This window comes from Ailuropoda melanoleuca, chromosome 5 (genome assembly GCF_002007445.2).
Source record: "Ailuropoda melanoleuca isolate Jingjing chromosome 5, ASM200744v2, whole genome shotgun sequence".
Taxonomy (NCBI): Eukaryota; Metazoa; Chordata; class Mammalia; order Carnivora; family Ursidae; genus Ailuropoda; species Ailuropoda melanoleuca.
Window position 1 is genome coordinate 11,572,064 of NC_048222.1, and position 17,256 is coordinate 11,589,319.

Genomic DNA, 17,256 nt, shown 5'->3' on the forward strand with positions numbered 1-17,256 from the left:
GTTGAGCACTCCCACCTCCCACCTCCATCCCCCCCCATCCCTGGGAACCACTACCACTCGGCTTCCTGTCTCCATTGATCTGATTGTTCTAGGGGCCTCATATAAGTGGAATCATATAATAATATTTATGTGACTGAATTACTTAGCATAGTGTCTTCAACCTTCACTGGACACGGGCTTGTTCCCACCTTTTGGCCACTGTGAATAATGTGGAAAATTTAAATCACATATATGGTGTGTGTTACATTCCTACTCGAAGTGCTGTGAAAGGGTGTTGGTAAATTTCAAAAGGGTGGTTTACGGTGGCCTCTGATCAGTGCCTGGAAACGCTGCCCCAGTTTGCCCCTCAGGCCTATTGCTGATCCAGAGCGCAGGCCACGCATGTGCCTTCCCCCTTGCTGTCCCAGGGACCCTGCCGTTCTCTCTGCAGTGTTACTTCTCTCTGCCTTTTCCCTGTGTTTGCTTTCCCTGAGGTTGCAGGAATTCTCAGGAAACCCTGGGTCTCCAAAGAACTTCCTACAGGTCACTGGGTAGGGCCATGGCGCGTGTGAAAAGGATTTTATCTTCTCCCCCGGAGTCAGGGACCCTGGCCTTGAGTCCCATCTGGCTGGGGACGGGCCTGTGTTTGGGTTGTGAAGTAAGGAGGGCAGACAGAGGCTTATCTTCATTTCGTGGAACCCGGAGGATGGCGGCTTTTGCAAAGACATTCACCTGGGANAACTTCCTACAGGTCACTGGGTAGGGCCATGGCGCGTGTGAAAAGGATTTTATCTTCTCCCCCGGAGTCAGGGACCCTGGCCTTGAGTCCCATCTGGCTGGGGACGGGCCTGTGTTTGGGTTGTGAAGTAAGGAGGGCAGACAGAGGCTTATCTTCATTTCGTGGAACCCAGACGATGGCGGCTTTTGCAAAGACGTTCACCTGCATCTTCTGACTCCAGGACTGGAGTTAAGAGCGTTTTAGAAGGCGGTTTACCCAAAGGAACTTCATGTTTTATTTTGTACATAAAGCAGGGTTACTTTGAGCTAAGGTTCTTTGGTTCCCGAACATGCTTCATCGCCTGCTTTGGTCACAACTAAATGTGGTTGGAGCTACGTGGGGAGCATAACATTGTTTCTAACTGTTGTGTGGATGAGCCCTGAAATAATTATTCAGCTTGACAAGTCCCCTTTGGTTTCAGGGACTTCGGTGATTCCTTTCAGATACACGTGTGTTGTGCTTTCCCCCAAAACATTTCTTTCTTTCTTTTTTTGTTTTAAAGATTTACTTATTTGAGAGAGAGAGAGAGAAAGAGAGAGAGAGAGGGATGGAGGGAGAGAGAGAGTAAGAGACAACACATGGGGAGGGGCAGAGGGAGGGAGAGAGGGAGAGAAGCAGATTCTATTAAAAGTGGGGAGCTGGACGCTGGGCTCGAGCCCATGACCCTGAGATCCTGACCCGAGCCGAAATCAAGAGACAGATGCTTGACCAACTGAGCCACCCAGGGAGCCCCGCTTTTTTTCTTAAAGTTTTATTCATTTATTTTAGAGAGAGAGAGCACAAGTGGGAGGGGGAGAGGGAGAGGGAGAATCTCAAGCAGACCTCTGAGTGTGGAGCCCACCTGGGACTCAATCTCAGGACCTTGAGATCACAACCTGAGCCAAAACCAAGAGCTGGGCACCCAACCGACTGAGCCACCCAGGTGCCCCTCCCCCCAAACATTTCTCATACAGACAAGGAAGTGGAGTCTGACCTAAATACACCTCTCTTTCACTGTGTAAGTATTTCTCATTGGTTTTTTCAACACTTCAAGTGTTTTTGCTTTGCTGTATTTCCTTGCTGGGCCTCATCTTACACATATTCTGGGCTGTAGGTACTTTACTTTGGAGACCACTACATGGTTTTTAAACTGGAAGGATGCAAAGTAATTTGTTCTGCTCTTATTAATGCTAGGGAAGAATTATTACTACAGCTGAAACTATCAATTTACTTACACCAAAGCCTACAACAAAGTATAAGAAATATTGTAAATACTGTATAGGAATTATCCAAAGCTGTTTTTTTTTTCCCCAGATGAGTGTTACGCTGGCAAAGTGACAAGATGTTGAACACATACATTGTTTTCATTGTATTTCTCGTTGTATACACTTGTTTACTATCACTGGTAATCATTACTGCATGCAAACTTCCAGGCTGGCCATGTTACCAGCAAGAAGACATGGAAGATCTTCTTTCAGACTCTGTTTGATGGCAAATGGACAAACGTGGTGGGACCAAGTCATGGGGGTTACTTGCAAGACATTGGATACGTAATCCTCACAGGGAAGAAAAATATTCCAACCTTTATATGTGTATCTATGTGATATTAATTATCTGTGCTCTGGGAACTTTTCCAGATTTTAGATGTTCCTAGATGCAGCCTTCCACAGGGAGACCTCCTCTGACTGGCACATGGTCTGCTTAGATATTCCACGACGGAAGGTGGCCTTTCTCGGCTGCTCCCCCAGTTGTGTTGGGAGGATTAGTGTAATTAGAGCCCGTGCTTATACAGCACGTCGACATTCTCAGATGAAAAGTGCTAGATGAGCGTAAAATTTTATAACTGTAATGGAATCCAAGCAAATAGCATTGTAATAAATGGGTCTTGCTGCTGATACTGCATTTAAGAGTCCCCTTTTTATTATCTCATGTTTACTATATGTGATGAACCGAGGTGATTAATAACAATGTTAATAATTACTCCTACAGCATTTTATGCTTTCAAAGGGCTTTACAACTTGTTCATTATGTAATCTTTAATCTTCACAGTTGCTACTGTGCTAAGTCAGTATTGTTTTTTTTTTTTTTTGGTGTTGTTGTTTGCTTCTTTAAACATTTTTTCATAGAAAAGGAGAAATCTGAGAATGAAGCGTTCAAGTTCACACAACAAGGCAACATGGAGCAGCTCGATTTCCATTTGCAAAGTAAAGATGTCTCATGAACTCCAAGAGAGAGGGTGAGGCGGGACGGGGAAAAGAGGCGGATGCCGGGGAAAAGAGGCGGATGCCGGACGGGGCTAGCGGGCAGATCGCTATGCTCCAGGTGTAAGGGACTCAAGCAGGGGTGTTTGGTAAGCAGAAACAAAGGGCAACTCGAATCAGAATCTGGAAGTTGAGGTTCCCACCCCCACGGCCCCCGCTGGGAAGGCCTCAATGCTCCAGCAGAATTTCTGTGGTGGCCTGTGTTCCTTCAGCTGGTACTTAACACCTGGTCAAGGTTGATCAAGGGGAATAGGGCTTTATGGGGCCGCTAATTGGGTGCTAGAAGGAACAGACCCCCAAACTGTAGTGTCAGCAACTGTGCATTACATAATCAGCTGCTTCGAATGCCCACAGGGGGATTAGACCGAGATAAGCGAGTGCTGTAGGTATCTGTAAGACAAGCAGTGTGTCAATTACACCGTGGACGGCCAGATTTATGTGCTCTTTGGCAATGCCGTGGAGCTATTAATCATGTCTTGTGGAACAGGCCCCATGTAAACCAAAAGCAAATGGCACATCTCGTGGACCATCCNCCCCCCCCAAAAAAAAAAAAAAAAAAAAAAAAAAAAAAATTAATGTTTTCTCCTCTGTCTTCCGCGGATGTCCAAGGTACTAAAAATCAGAACGGACACACAGAGGCATGAAGCAGTAATCAAGTACGACCTACCCATTTCTTCTTTTTCTTTTCTCCTTTTTAAGAAAGGAAGACCTAACCATGTTTTCTGAGCTGGGCAGACCAGCTTCCTAGTCAGCTTCTGGAAATGGCATATTTCACATAAAAATGCAACCATTCCAACATTTTCTTCTAATGACAAAGTGAGGTTTTCATGGCTTCCTTTTACTTTTATTACAATGTCATTGAGATGCGCCATACGTGTAGATTTCCTATTACTTGCTAAGCTACATATCTCATGAAGTGCAATACATCTAATGTCATAATTAAATGTCGTCGGGCTAATGTGTATGAGTGTTTTGAGCTTTATCACTAATTGCTGTGTTAGCATGAATTAGACAGTGAAGTAATTAGATGCCGAAATGCATCTGTGTCATGAGGCACGAGTGCAGTTTCTGGGGTGGGCTGTGTGTTTTGCGTACATGTGAGAGAACGTATGCCTGTGCAAACCCATTCTTCCCTCTTCCCCCTTGTTCCCGAAGGCCTCGAAGTGCTTGCTGGTCTCTCCTGTCTGTGCAGAAGTCTCTGAAATGATGTCCAGAATGGAAGCCATTGTCTCTAAGAGGGATCCCACTTGCTTTAAATAAGCAATCTTCCGTAATCAGTCAGCAGGGAAAAAGCTTCCCTCTGAAAACCAGAATTAATGCCAGACAGGTTTTAGGGTTTCAAGAACGCATGTTTATCTTCGGGACAGATTAGTCAGGATCCGGTGTGCGTGAGTGTCGGAGGGGCGCCGTGAGTTGGATGAAGCAGAAAACAGGAAGGCATTTGTTTTCAGCTTGAGATCCTCACTAATCTTCCTGCATTCGTCAAATCCTCAAGGATCCATCCTGCTGACCATGTGACAATTGAACTTTTCCTCTACCTCTTCCCCTCTGCCCTCACTCCTTCTTGGTTTGGTACTAAACAGGAGTCAGAGGAGAGGCCTATAAAAATCATGTTCTGGCTTCGGGCTCCCGTCCCCTCCCAGGGGGAAGTTCGAGACACAAGGCGAGGCCTTCCTCACGAAAGCCCTGAGTCCAGGAGAGCCCTTGACCTTGCCCTGGCCTCCTCCCACGCGGGGTTCCTTTGCAACAGTCTCCAGTCAATGGATACCTTTTTTGTGTGTGTATTAGGGTGTGACTGTCTCCACCGTGCAGCCGATTTTAATCATTTTAATCCACCGTGGAGCTCAAGAAGACAATGTGACGGCCTCAGGGAAAAGTCTATCCTCCAAAAACTTTTATCCGCCAGTGAGGCCGTTACCACCTGCTTGATTTCTCAGGCCATTTTAATTCATGGCTGCCTGGCGATAGGAAATCTAAGAGACAGTCCTTCACTCTATTGAGTTACCCCATAGGCTGTTCCCACCGCCCCAAGATACACGGTGTGCTTGGCCGGTACCTGCTGTATTCATCGAGATATTTTTTCATATGACGGATTTATGCGTTGGCCCTGCTAATGTCTGAGCAGCTTTTCACTGTGGTTTTAGCTCTTGTCCTGGAAGGATTGGTGTAGCCCACGGAGTTGTTCCCCTCCTCTGGTAGGAACAGAAGAATGAGAAGGACCCTGCTGCTGCCTGACAGCTTTGACAAGCCTTGTCAAATTCCCATTCCCAAAGGTGCCTCTTGTCCATTAGGAGGCTGATTGCTTACGGGGAGCCTCCTGAATTCCAACAGAGACAAGATCAAGGTCTAATGTGCCTCCTGCACGCGGGGCCTCCCTCTCCTTGACCAACAAATTCTGACAGAATGGCTTGTCAACAAATAGGCCTGGGGTAGGAAGATAAAGAGTTGTCATTTAGAAATAAATGCTGTTATTTCTCTGCACAATTTGTAACCTCTTTTTCAACTCTTTCCCTCCCCCTCTCCTTCCGCCCCTCCAGTCCTCCAGTCCTGCATCTTGCTTACCAGGAAAATGCTCCCACAGCTGCACAGGGACGGGGACTAGCCTCACGCTTCCCAGGTGCGCACTGGTGTTGGCTCCTGCTGGGGGTGCTTCTCACTCCTTACCTTCCTACACAGCCCCCTTCCCACTTTTAAAACAATTCCAAGGCAGTGTGAAAGCAGGTCAGAGGCAGATCATAAGACCTACCCTGTGGCACCTCTAAGATGGGCAAGAGGTATCTTTCGTTTGTCCCTCTTTGCTTGGCAGGCGATGGTCACCGTTCCTTGCATATTTAGTGATTTCTAATTTAAATCACTTATATTTAATACAATAGTATGGACTCTTCTTCACTTGGCTATTTATCTGTCAAGCCTCCAGTGTCAAGGATTTCGTATTATCTCTTCTCCCTGCCACCAGTGTGTTCACCACCTTGTGATGATTTTGGCTGTCTTCTTGTCTAAATTGGCACATAAAATTACAGGCTTCACGAGGGCCAGGACTATGTCTGTCATATTCATAGTTGAATGCCATCTCTAGCATCGGACTTGGTGTACAAATGATGCTCAACTATGTTAGTTGAGCGACTGCATGAGTGAATGTGTGCTGCTTTGCTATGCATAAGACCTTGTGCCAAGTTGCTGACCCTGATCTTTAAAAATTTATTATGTGGGGGACACCTGGGTGGCTCAGTCGGTTAAGCATCTGACTCTTGATTTCAGCTCAGGTCATGATCTCAGGGTTATGAAATTGAGCACGGGTCAAGCTCTGTACTGGGCATGGAGCCTTCTTTAAGATTCTCTTCTCTCTCCCTCTCCCTCTGCCTCCCCTCCCCCTGCTCCCTCTCATGCACACACACTCTGTCTCTGTTTCTTTAAAAAAATGCATTATGTGGTAAGGCAGATGAGACCCAGGTTTAGAAATCCTGATAATAGATTACTGAGTAAATTACAAATTTATGAGAGAATAGAACAAACATCTATGTTGGTGGTGGAGAAAGGCAAGAGGGGATCAAGAAAGTTCCTTGGAAGATGTAGCATTTAAGTTGGGCCCTGAAAGATGGGTGGGGGTCTTGACAGGTAAAGATGGGGCAGAATAGAGGTTGGAGGAAAAGGAGGGTGTGGTGGGCATGTGTTGTTTTGGGCCATCCACATGCATTTGCCTGACTTTTAGCAATGGCTCTTGGTTTTCTTTTGGGTGTCGCAAAAGACCCCCCCCCTTGCCCCTCACTGGGTCCAGTGGGGCCTTGGAGGTAGCCAAGGATCAGAGCTGCCCAATAAGACTTGTGAGACTCAGGACTAGATAGACTAGATATTAAAGATGAGGGACAGACACTTCACAGAACAAGAGATAGCAATGGCAAATAAGTAGGTGAAAATATGCTTTGTTAGCCTTTGGGGTTATGCAGATTAAAGCCAGTGAGGTGCCACCACACAGCTACTAGAACAGGAAAAATTAGGGGCGCCTGGGGGGCTCAGTCAGTTGAGTGTCTGACTCTTGGTTTCAGCTCAAGTCATGATCTCATGGTTGTGAGATTGAGCCCTGGGTTGGGCTTTGCACTCAGCACAGAGTCTGCTTGGGATTCTCTCTCTCTCTCTCTCTCTCTGTCTGACCCCCCCCCCACTCATTCTCTCTCTCACAAATAAATAAATAAATAAATAATTTAAAAAATTTTTTTAAAAAAAGATTGTATGTATTATTTATTTGCCAGAGAGAGAGAGAGCACACAAGAGCACAAGCGGGGGAGCAGCAGGCAGAGGGAGAAGCAGGCTCCCCACTCAGCAAGGAGCCTGGTGTAGGACTCGATCCCAGGACCCCAGGATCACAACCTGAGCCAAAGGCAGATGCTTAACCACCTGAGCCACATAGGCATCTCAATAAATAAAATCTTAAAAAAACAAAAACAAAAACCAGGTGAATGGATAAATGGAATGCAGTTGTCCATGCATTGGAATGCTCTTCAGCAAATAACAAGGAATCCAACAACTGGATCAATCTTAAATGCTATTTTGCATGAAAGAAACCATATACAAAATAATACTTGAACCCATTTATATGAAGTTCAAGAACACACAAAACTAATTTAAGGAGATTGAAATCAGAATGAGGGTTGCCTCTGGGCAGAGAGGGAGATTGATAAGGAAGGGCCACTGGAGGACTTGCTTGGGTTCTTGGTGTATATATATTTGGGTCAAAATCCACTGACTAGGGTTGCCTCGGTGGCTCAGTCGTTAAGCGTCTGCCTTCGGCTCAGGCTGTGATCCTGGGGTCCTAGGATCGAGTCCTACACCTGGTTCCTTGCTCAATGGGGAGCCTCCTTCCTCTCCCACTCCCCCTGCCTGCGTTCCCTCTCTCGCTGGGGGTCTCTCTCTCTGTCAAATAAATACATAAAAATCTTTAAAAAAAAAATCCACTGACTGTACACTTAAGATCTATGTGCTTTATTGCAGGTAAATGGTACCTCAATTTTTTAAAAGCCAGAAAATGTACAGAAAGTTAAAAGAAGAAAAACATTTTAATAGTTCTACCACCCAAAGAAAATCACTATTGAAATTTTAGCACAGTTCCTTCTAATATTTTAATTTTTTGTTTGCTCATTTAAAAAAGAGTTTTAGCCATATTTATGTCTAATGTTTTGTTCCTTTTTCAGTGAATGTGACATTATAGGCATTTCCCATGTTACAATATGAATTTCAAAACACACGCTTTTTCATGGCTACGTGCTTGCACGAGTGTTCCCATGGCTCACGTCATCAGAGTCTCTTGCCTCCAGCCGTGTCCTAACTGAATGGTGATCCCATTTCTGGCTTCAGCCACCAAATCACTGCCTTTTGAGACATTCCCAGAGACAGAATAGCTCAGAGAGAATGAGCACCTTGATGTTTCTTGATACACTTGTACCTTCAACATTGGTTTTAGCATCTTAGGAAGATTCCAGGGCTAAAACAGCGAAGGAGCATCCATACTGTAGTTTTCAAATGGCTCTTCTATATGAGTCACTAACCCAAATTCACTTGTGGATCTCTAGTTTGCCCTTGTTGTCTATACTGGAGCCAAAGGGCCCCAGATCCATCGCGAAGTGAATTATGCGTTGGCATGTGTGGGTCTACCTCAAATGCTCCACAATGCTCTCAGTCTCATTTTAATTTGTGGAAATAAAAAAGTATCCATGTCGAAGCTGTTGGATTAGCATTCAGGAATCCCCAATTGCCCTAGAGCTTAGCACTCAGCTTGACTTCTGTCTTACTGAGCTGTGTCCCCTCTGCTCACAAACCCACTCTGGGGACAGCATGTGACCTGGAAGCCCGCCCTTTCTTGTCTAGGGCTCTTGCCTGCTTGGCTTCCCAGCGTCAGTTCTTCCACGTCCTGGGACTCCTCACTCCGTCTCACTGGCGGGGAAGGTCATGGCCAACGCCAGAAAGGGAAGGACTGACCCTTCGTTCTGTGTCACCCGCTTTACATGGATTTTCTTATTTAATTACCACAAGCTGCCCCAGGAGGTGGCTGTTGGGATTTCTCTCTTACCGGAGAAGAAACCGAGGCCCAGAGAGTTAGATAAGCGGCTCATTGTAGAAAGTTTTGTTCAAATAATCGATGTTTATGGTCTGGAGTTAACAGCAGCAAGTCAAGCCTTGTGCTTCCCCCCCATCCTGCTGCCGCAGTCCCTCCCTGGAGAGGCCCCGAGGTCCGTGTGGCCGGAGATAAGATACCCCCGCTTCCAACAGACCCGCACTAGCAAGAGCCACGTCAAACACCAGGGTGTCTGCCGGGTGGGTGTTCGAGAACAAAATATTTGTGGGGCAGGCTGAGACTTAGGCCCCATCTTCACTAGCTGCTCATGGCGGCCCCCTCTGTCAGACCGAGGTTCTGTCGAGATGGCTGGATTTCCACGAAGTTACTGTGACACTGAGAGAGAACAGCTGCCTCCCCAGGTTCTCCCCAGGAGAACCCTCACTGGCTTCTCTGTTGAGCTGCCCCGTCACAATGGCGTGATTTTTTCCAGCAGGAACTGGAAGAGTGGAGGACTGTAGAGAGTGTCAGGTCCCGCTCAGAGAGGGGAAGGGACATGCTGCAAGTTTAATGACCACACCAAGTCTATATTTCGGACTTCCTATTCCATATTTTTCCCAGAAGAGGATTAAGTATTGTTGAGCTCTTTTGGACCCCTCTTGGGGTCTTCTGGGGGAGTGTTTTAAGTGATACCGCTATTAAATGATGGGCCTGCCCATTTGCCTCCCCACTTGAGACAAGCAGAGCTTTTATTTATTGTATTTACTTATGTATTTATTTGAGAGAGAAAACAGCACAAGCAGGGGTGGGGCAGAGGGAGAAGTGGACTCCATGCCGAGCAGGGAGCCTGATGTCGGGCTCGATCCCAGGACCCCAAGATCATGACCTGAGCCAAAATCAAGAGTCAGACGCTTAACCAAATCAGCCACCCAGGCACCCTGAGCGTGAGACTTTTGATCTCAGAGTTGTAAGTTCACGTCCCATGCTGGGTGGAAAGATTACTTTTAAAAAAAGAATCTTAAAAAAAAAAGTGCCAGTAGAAACTTTGCACATACTCTCTTAGCCTTAGGGTAAATGGTTTTCAGTACAAAAGCCAAGGATAAACTCCTAGGGTTAAGGGATATGTATTTGTAATCTCCCTCTTTCCTTCATGAGTTGAATAGATGAAAAAAGAAAGTTTGAACTAACATCCTGGATTTACAATCTTATCTTTGTATTGATGAGAATACTACCAGGTGGGGGAGGGGAGAGGGACAGAAAGAGACAGAAGCAGAAGGAGGAAGACAGATGGAGGGAGAAATTGCATTTTACCAGTAATATTCAGAATCACTCATCCATGGATTATAAACCATTGACAAACTTCCTTGGAATTGTCCAGCTTTAAATAATGTTCTGGGTACTATTAACACGAATCCAGTATCTAAGCCGATTATGAAAATTGGTGACAACATGAAACAATGTGTAAAGAAGGGACATCAGAGTCGGGAGATCTGGGTCCGAATCCCAGCTATGTTACCTGTTGGTTCTATGACCACAGGAAGTTGTCCAAACTTTCTGCCAAATGGGGATGATAATACCCACCTTGTGAGGCTCTTCTATTAAGTGAGTGAGAGAAGGCATGTGAAAATAATAAGTACATTATTTAATTGGATGTTCAACCCACATAATTCTCTGCAGGGTAACTTTTTTCTAATATGGTCTTGTGCTGCGGCCCTGATCTTTTTTTAGAGAGGGAGGAGGAGGGGCCAAGGGGGAGAGACAATCTTTTTTTTTTTTTTTAAGATTTTATTCATTTATTTAGAGAGAGCAGGTGCAAGTGGGGTGGTGGCAGAGGGAGAGAGAGAGAATCTCAAGCAGACTTGCGCAGAGCAGGGAGCCCGATGTGGAGCTCAAGCTCTCAACCCTGAGCTCGTGACCTAAGTCCGAATCAAATGCTTAACCCCCAGGTGCCCTGTGGCCCTAATCTTAACAATGAGCTTTTCTTGGCACTTTGGTAATTGCCAGAGTCTTTAAAGCAGTGTCCAGAACAGACCTAACTCACCATAAATTTTATACTTTCACAATGAATGTTTCAATGAGGTCTAACTTAACGGTAGAGAGGCTGGAGGGAGGGGTCGTATTTGTAAATGCAGGCAATATAGGTTGTTCCGACGAGCGCACCTGTTCATTTCCTGTATTCTATAAACGAAAAGGACTCTCCATGAGTCGCTGCATCTCGCCACAGTCCTGGGAAGGAGCCATCAGCAGTCCTGTGTTGCAGAGAGAGAAACTGAGTCTGGAAGAGTAAGTCAAGGGTCCAGGTGACTCTGCTAGGAAGCAGAAAAGCCAGGACGCCAAGCCAGCTCTTTCTGATGCCAGAGCCTCCCCATGTTTTCAGGTTTCTGGACTGAAAATTTGTACTATTTGAATACAACCCCATAATGTAGATGTTCCTTCCATTTTATTGTCAAAGGTGATGCAGTTCTGCAGTCAGATGATGTCTTCTCTTCCACGACGAGCGCACCTGTTCATTTCCTGTATTCTATAAACGAAAAGGACTCTCCATGAGTCGCTGCATCTCGCCACAGTCCTGGGAAGGAGCCATCAGCAGTCCTGTGTTGCAGAGAGAGAAACTGAGTCTGGAAGAGTAAGTCAAGGGTCCAGGTGACTCTGCTAGGAAGCAGAAAAGCCAGGACGCCAAGCCAGCTCTTTCTGATGCCAGAGCCTCCCCATGTTTTCAGGTTTCTGGACTGAAAATTTGTACTATTTGAATACAACCCCATAATGTAGATGTTCCTTCCATTTTATTGTCAAAGGTGATGCAGTTCTGCAGTCAGATGATGTCTTCTCTTCCACGTGCTCTTCAGACACAGCACGTAGTGTGAAAGCTGAGTACCTGACATACCTCTCTGGTCTAAGTTAAAACAGAGCCCTGGTGTAAGAAGAAAGAGGGAGGTTAGTAACCTCACCGGAGTATCACGACTCTTGACATTTGGGCTCATGCACACTTTTATTTTTCAAACATTTATTTTGTCTTGTTTTAGAGGTGGTTTTTACCATTGATTACCAAGGGGGAAATGGGACAATCCCGACGCTAGAATTTCACAAGCTTCTTACATTTTTTCCCCTTTTTTCTAAGAATTTATTTATTTATTTGAGAGAGACAGAGAGAGCACGAGCAGGCAGGAGAAGCAGGCTCCCCGCTGAGCAGGAAGCCCGACGTGGGGCTCCATCCCAGGACCCTGGATTATGACCTGAGCCGAAGGCAGACGCTTAATCGACTGAGCCACCCAGGCGCCCACAAGCTACTTATATCTTGATCCATGATTGGTTTTCTTGTTCCATTCCCAGATGGCAATTGAAAATCTTTCCAGTGCTTTTATTCCTGCATGGTTTTCATCTAACCACGAACCCTCAACCCTTCTGACCCACCTCCTGGCCTGCAGTCCCTGAAGTGGGTCCGTCTTCCCCANCCCCTTTTTTCTAAGAATTTATTTATTTATTTGAGAGAGAGAGAGAGCACGAGCAGGCAGGAGAAGCAGGCTCCCCGCTGAGCAGGAAGCCCGACGTGGGGCTCCATCCCAGGACCCCGGATTATGACCTGAGCCGAAGGCAGACGCTTAATCGACTGAGCCACCCAGGCGCCCACAAGCTACTTATATCTTGATCCATGATTGGTTTTCTTGTTCCATTCCCAGATGGCAATTGAAAATCTTTCCAGTGCTTTTATTCCTGCATGGTTTTCATCTAACCACGAACCCTCAACCCTTCTGACCCACCTCCTGGCCTGCAGTCCCTGAAGTGGGTCCGTCTTCCCCACACCCGCAGCGAGTTGCCCTCAGGGCTCACAGTGCCTACCCCCTTCCTAGGTATCTCTGAGCACCTGTAGGCTGGAATTCCTGCCTGTCTGGAGGAAGGGCATTCCCTTGGCATTTTCTCTTTTGTAAGCCATGGAAACATACCATATATTTTTGAAAAATTCTATTCCAAGCTAATTATAAATGTAAAAAGATTTGGCTTTAAAGAGATAGATTTTAGATCTAAGAAGTTTACTTATGCAGAACATCTCATTCCCAAGAAAAGGGAATTCGCTCATAAGCATGAGAAACAACCCGAGCTTTTGTGCTGCTGGGAGGGTTTTGGAAACTGAGAGACCTGGGTCTGGAATCCTGGATGGACCGGGACATACGAGGCATGTCCCATAACCACCCTGCTCATCCATCTTCCAAATGGGAGGTTGGTATGGATCCCACAGAGATGTGGCAAGGGTTAAATGAGATGGTGACTATAGATCCGGTCCTATGGCTTCAGGCCCCCGCAAGTGCTCAAAAGACAGTCCCTTATATAATCAGAGCAAGTAGTTCAGTGGCTGAGACGGGCCCTTCTCTCTTGCTAGAGAATACCTGGGTGGAAGAGCCTGAAATGGTAATGGCTCATTATTTAGCTCTCCCTGGAGCCTTGTCCCGCTGTGTCGGCATTTCCATTTGCTCTGCTGAAGGACGGCAGAAGAGTTAAACGGGAAGACAGTTCTTAGCTGTTTTGGAATTTTTCCTCTTTGTTCAACATCAAAGTGGGTCCACGGTCCATTTTCCCAGTTTGTACATATTGTTGCATTCAGAGAAAGGCTGGAGGAGCTGAGCTGGCTGGCTGATTAGCTGTGACTCCCTTGCAGGCCAGCTCAGGAGGCCAAATGGAGTCTACCCCTGTAATGTTTTAACGATAAGGCGGGGGTGGGGGGGAGCTCCCGCCCTTTCCGAAGGAGACTTTGCGGAGGCCCCGCTAATAAATCATTTGTTCCCTCTAATGCACTCTCACATTCACAGAGGCTCACACACTCAGATGGTTCCCACTTGAAATTTCTCATCAAGGGCAAAGAACTCCCAACCGGGACAGCCGAGCAGCTCTCCAATCTCCTCGGATGACGCGGCTTCAGCTTGTGACCAGCCCCCGGAGCTCGTGAGTGTACAAGCCCCTGCTGCAGGGGGAAACAAAGTCACAGGGCCACTTTGTCTCCCCCCATGCCCCAACCCATTGCGCTCCCCTTCCCCCTCCACTCTGAATAGCACGCTAGAAGAAAACCAGCCCCATCAAGGATTTGGAAGCTGGCCCCGGCTGGCCCGCCAATCCTTGCAGTGGCCTGACTTCCCCCCCACCCCAAGCCTGCCCTCTTCCAGGGAAGCCTGCAGAAGGAGGTGGGGGCGCCGCAGTTTTGCCCAGCTCTGAGGGAAGCGCAGGGGCTTCGGCAAAAAACGGGGCTGGAAAAAGTCACTGGGCCAGAGAGCTGGGGATTGCATGGTCTGAATGGAATCCTCGCTGGGAGAGCCACGTGGCCACTTGCGGGCCAGGCTCCCCTGGGCCTGCGCCTCTGTCCCTCCCGTCCGGTCCCCAGGGGGAAGCTGCTGGCCCGCCCCGTCAGCTGGAGTCATTTGGAGCCCGCCAGGTTCTCCTTGCCGTACAGGTGTGCAGCCGGGATAACCGATGATTAATGCATGTGTCTGGCCAGGCCTTCAGGGTAATTCGATTTGTTTGATATCCAGAGTGATCCCCCCTCTTTCCTTCCTCCTCCCTTTCTTGCCCTGACTTTGCGGCAGTGTTTACCTTAGTTGGTGTTTTCAGTTGATGAATGACACTTGTTTCTGGCGTTCGTTTCCGCCCAAGTTGTAATTAAATTTTGCACGAGGCTTCTGCAATTACGGATCGGGGCCTCCCTCCCCCATCAGGCCTCTCAAAAGTCCCCAGCGTTGAGAACTTTCCCCCATTTTCCTTTCCGCCCTCCTCACCAAGCAAACCCCAGGGCTGATGGGCCGGCGGGAGGCCCCCCATCCCTGCGACCATTACCTCCGGATTCTATGGTTTGTGCTGGCAAAAGCCACATCCTGCTCCTGTTGGGGTCCGTCCGGCTGGAGGGACTAACAGAATCCCAGAAAGACAAGCTTGTCTGCTGGAGGCGAGCTGGGTTCTGCCCCAGGTAAGGGGACGTCTGCAAAATCAGCCCTTCGCGTAGATGCCACCTGGCCTTGTGGGAGGTGTTCTGTCTCTTTATAAAGGGGGAGTCGAAGCTGTGTTTTCGTTTTTCCTTTTAAGAGCTCGGTGGAGGAGGAAGCAGTCTGTGTACGTTCCAACTGAAAGAATGCCCACACAGCCGAGCCAGCAAGAGCAATGATGAATTCATGGTCCAGGAAATAGATGAACGAAACCAACCCAGGTTACTATCTGTCTGCAAAGTCGAGATAAAATTAGAGCAAGTATGTCTGGTTCAGTTTATGCTGGGTCCACACTGAGGGCCAAGAAGTAAACTGAACATGCTTCTGGGGTTGCAAAAATTGGCTAAGTTTCTTCAAATATATTCTCCCACTGCTTTTGTTTTGGTTTGCCTAATTCCCTCTTAGAAGACTCATAAGGAAGACAGTCTGCATTGGGAGAGGTGAAAAGTTTATTCATAAGAAACTGTTAAGAGAAATTTGAGGCCCTTGAGGATAAGGGGATGGTCTAGAAACACCTTTAGGGTTTCAACGTGGGCTTAGTAATACCACGCTGGGTTTGTGAGGACACACATGACATGGGTTGTGGCCCTTGTCTGCCCGGGCGGAGCTTCAAACCCTGTTGGGGACAATGGAGACAACCTGGGGCTGTGGAGGAGAGAAGGGAGCTGGTGTTAGGTTGTGGATTCTGTTCCCTCCTCCGCTGCTCATGAGTGCTGGGACATCGCTCAGGCTGGGTGTCCTCGCTACAAATTAAGGGAGTCGAATGAAATAATCTCCTGACGTTTCTTAGAGCTTGACTCTTCACAGTGTCATTACCACTCCCAGCAGCTCTGTTGCATAACCAAGCAATAAAGGGAACGATGCGGACGAAGGCTGCTGTGAGACGTGTTGGGAGGTAGGAGGGATCACTGCGGGGCTGGGGCTCACACGGGACAGAGAGGTGGGCAGGAGATCCAATAGAGAGGAAGCGAGGGAGTGTTTGGAGAACGGGGAGGAGGCCCAATGGGTGCAGAGTGTGCGGAGGTGGGTGGTGAGTGAGAGCTTGGAAGTTTAGACCAGATGGGGAGGGTGTTGAACTCTGGCCTAAGTTTTAGAACCTGAGCTTGTGGGCAAAAGGCAGCCATGGAAGATGTGATGTACCAGAGGGAAAGGCTGGGCAAAGTGTGTTTGGTGACAGTGTGGAAACAGACCAGACTTCATTTTTTTTTTTTTTAAGATTTCATTTATTTATTTCAGAGGGAGACAGAGACAGAGAGCATAAGGAGAGGGAAGACACAGACACAGAGGGAGAAGCAGGCTTCCCGCTGAGCAGGGAGCCTGACCCAGGGCAGGGCTCCATCCCAGGACTCTGAGATCATGACCTGGGCTGCAGGCAGACGCCTAACTGACTGAGCCACCCAGGCACCCTGGCCAGCCTTCATTTCTTTGGCATAAGTACTGGCCTCTCAGAAGAGATAGAAACTTCACCTTGCCATACTCCAATGTGCTCCAGAACATGGCTCTTGCCCTGCTCAGTGGTGCTCAATCAATCATTGATAGAGGACTGGGTCAGAGGATGGGATGGAAGGCAAGTAGCAGCCTGCAGAGAGTGGTAATTGCATAAAAAAATTTTTTTTATTGTGTTAAAATATCCATATCATAAAATTTACCATTTTAGCCACTTCTAAGCATGTAATTTGGTGGTATTTAGTATATCCACATTGTTGTGCAACCATCGCCACCATCCATTTCCAGAACTTTCTCATCTTCCCAAACAGAAACTCTGTACCCGTTAAACAATAAGCCCTCGTTCCTCCCTCTCCCTAACTCCTGGGAGCCACTATTCTACTTTCTGTCTCTATAAATTTGCCTATTTTAGGTATCTCACATCAGTAGAATCGTAAAATATTTGTCCTTTTGTGTCTGGCATCTTTATTTTTTTTTTTTAAAAAGATTGTATTCATTTAGTTGAGAGAGGGAGTATACCAGTGGGACCAGTTGAGGGTGAAGGGGCAAAAGGAGAAGGAGAAGCAGACTCCCTGCTGAGCAGGGAGTCCGATGACACAGGGCTGGATCCTGGAACCCTGAGATCATGACCTGAGCTGAAAGCAGTCACTTCACTGACTGAGCCACCCAGGCGCCCCATGTCTGGCTTATTTCATTTAGCATAATGTCCTGGAAGTTCTGTGTTGTGAAGTGTGTCAGAACTTCATTCCTTTTTAAGGCTGACGAGTAATCCTTTGTAGGTGTAGACCACATTTTGTTCATCCG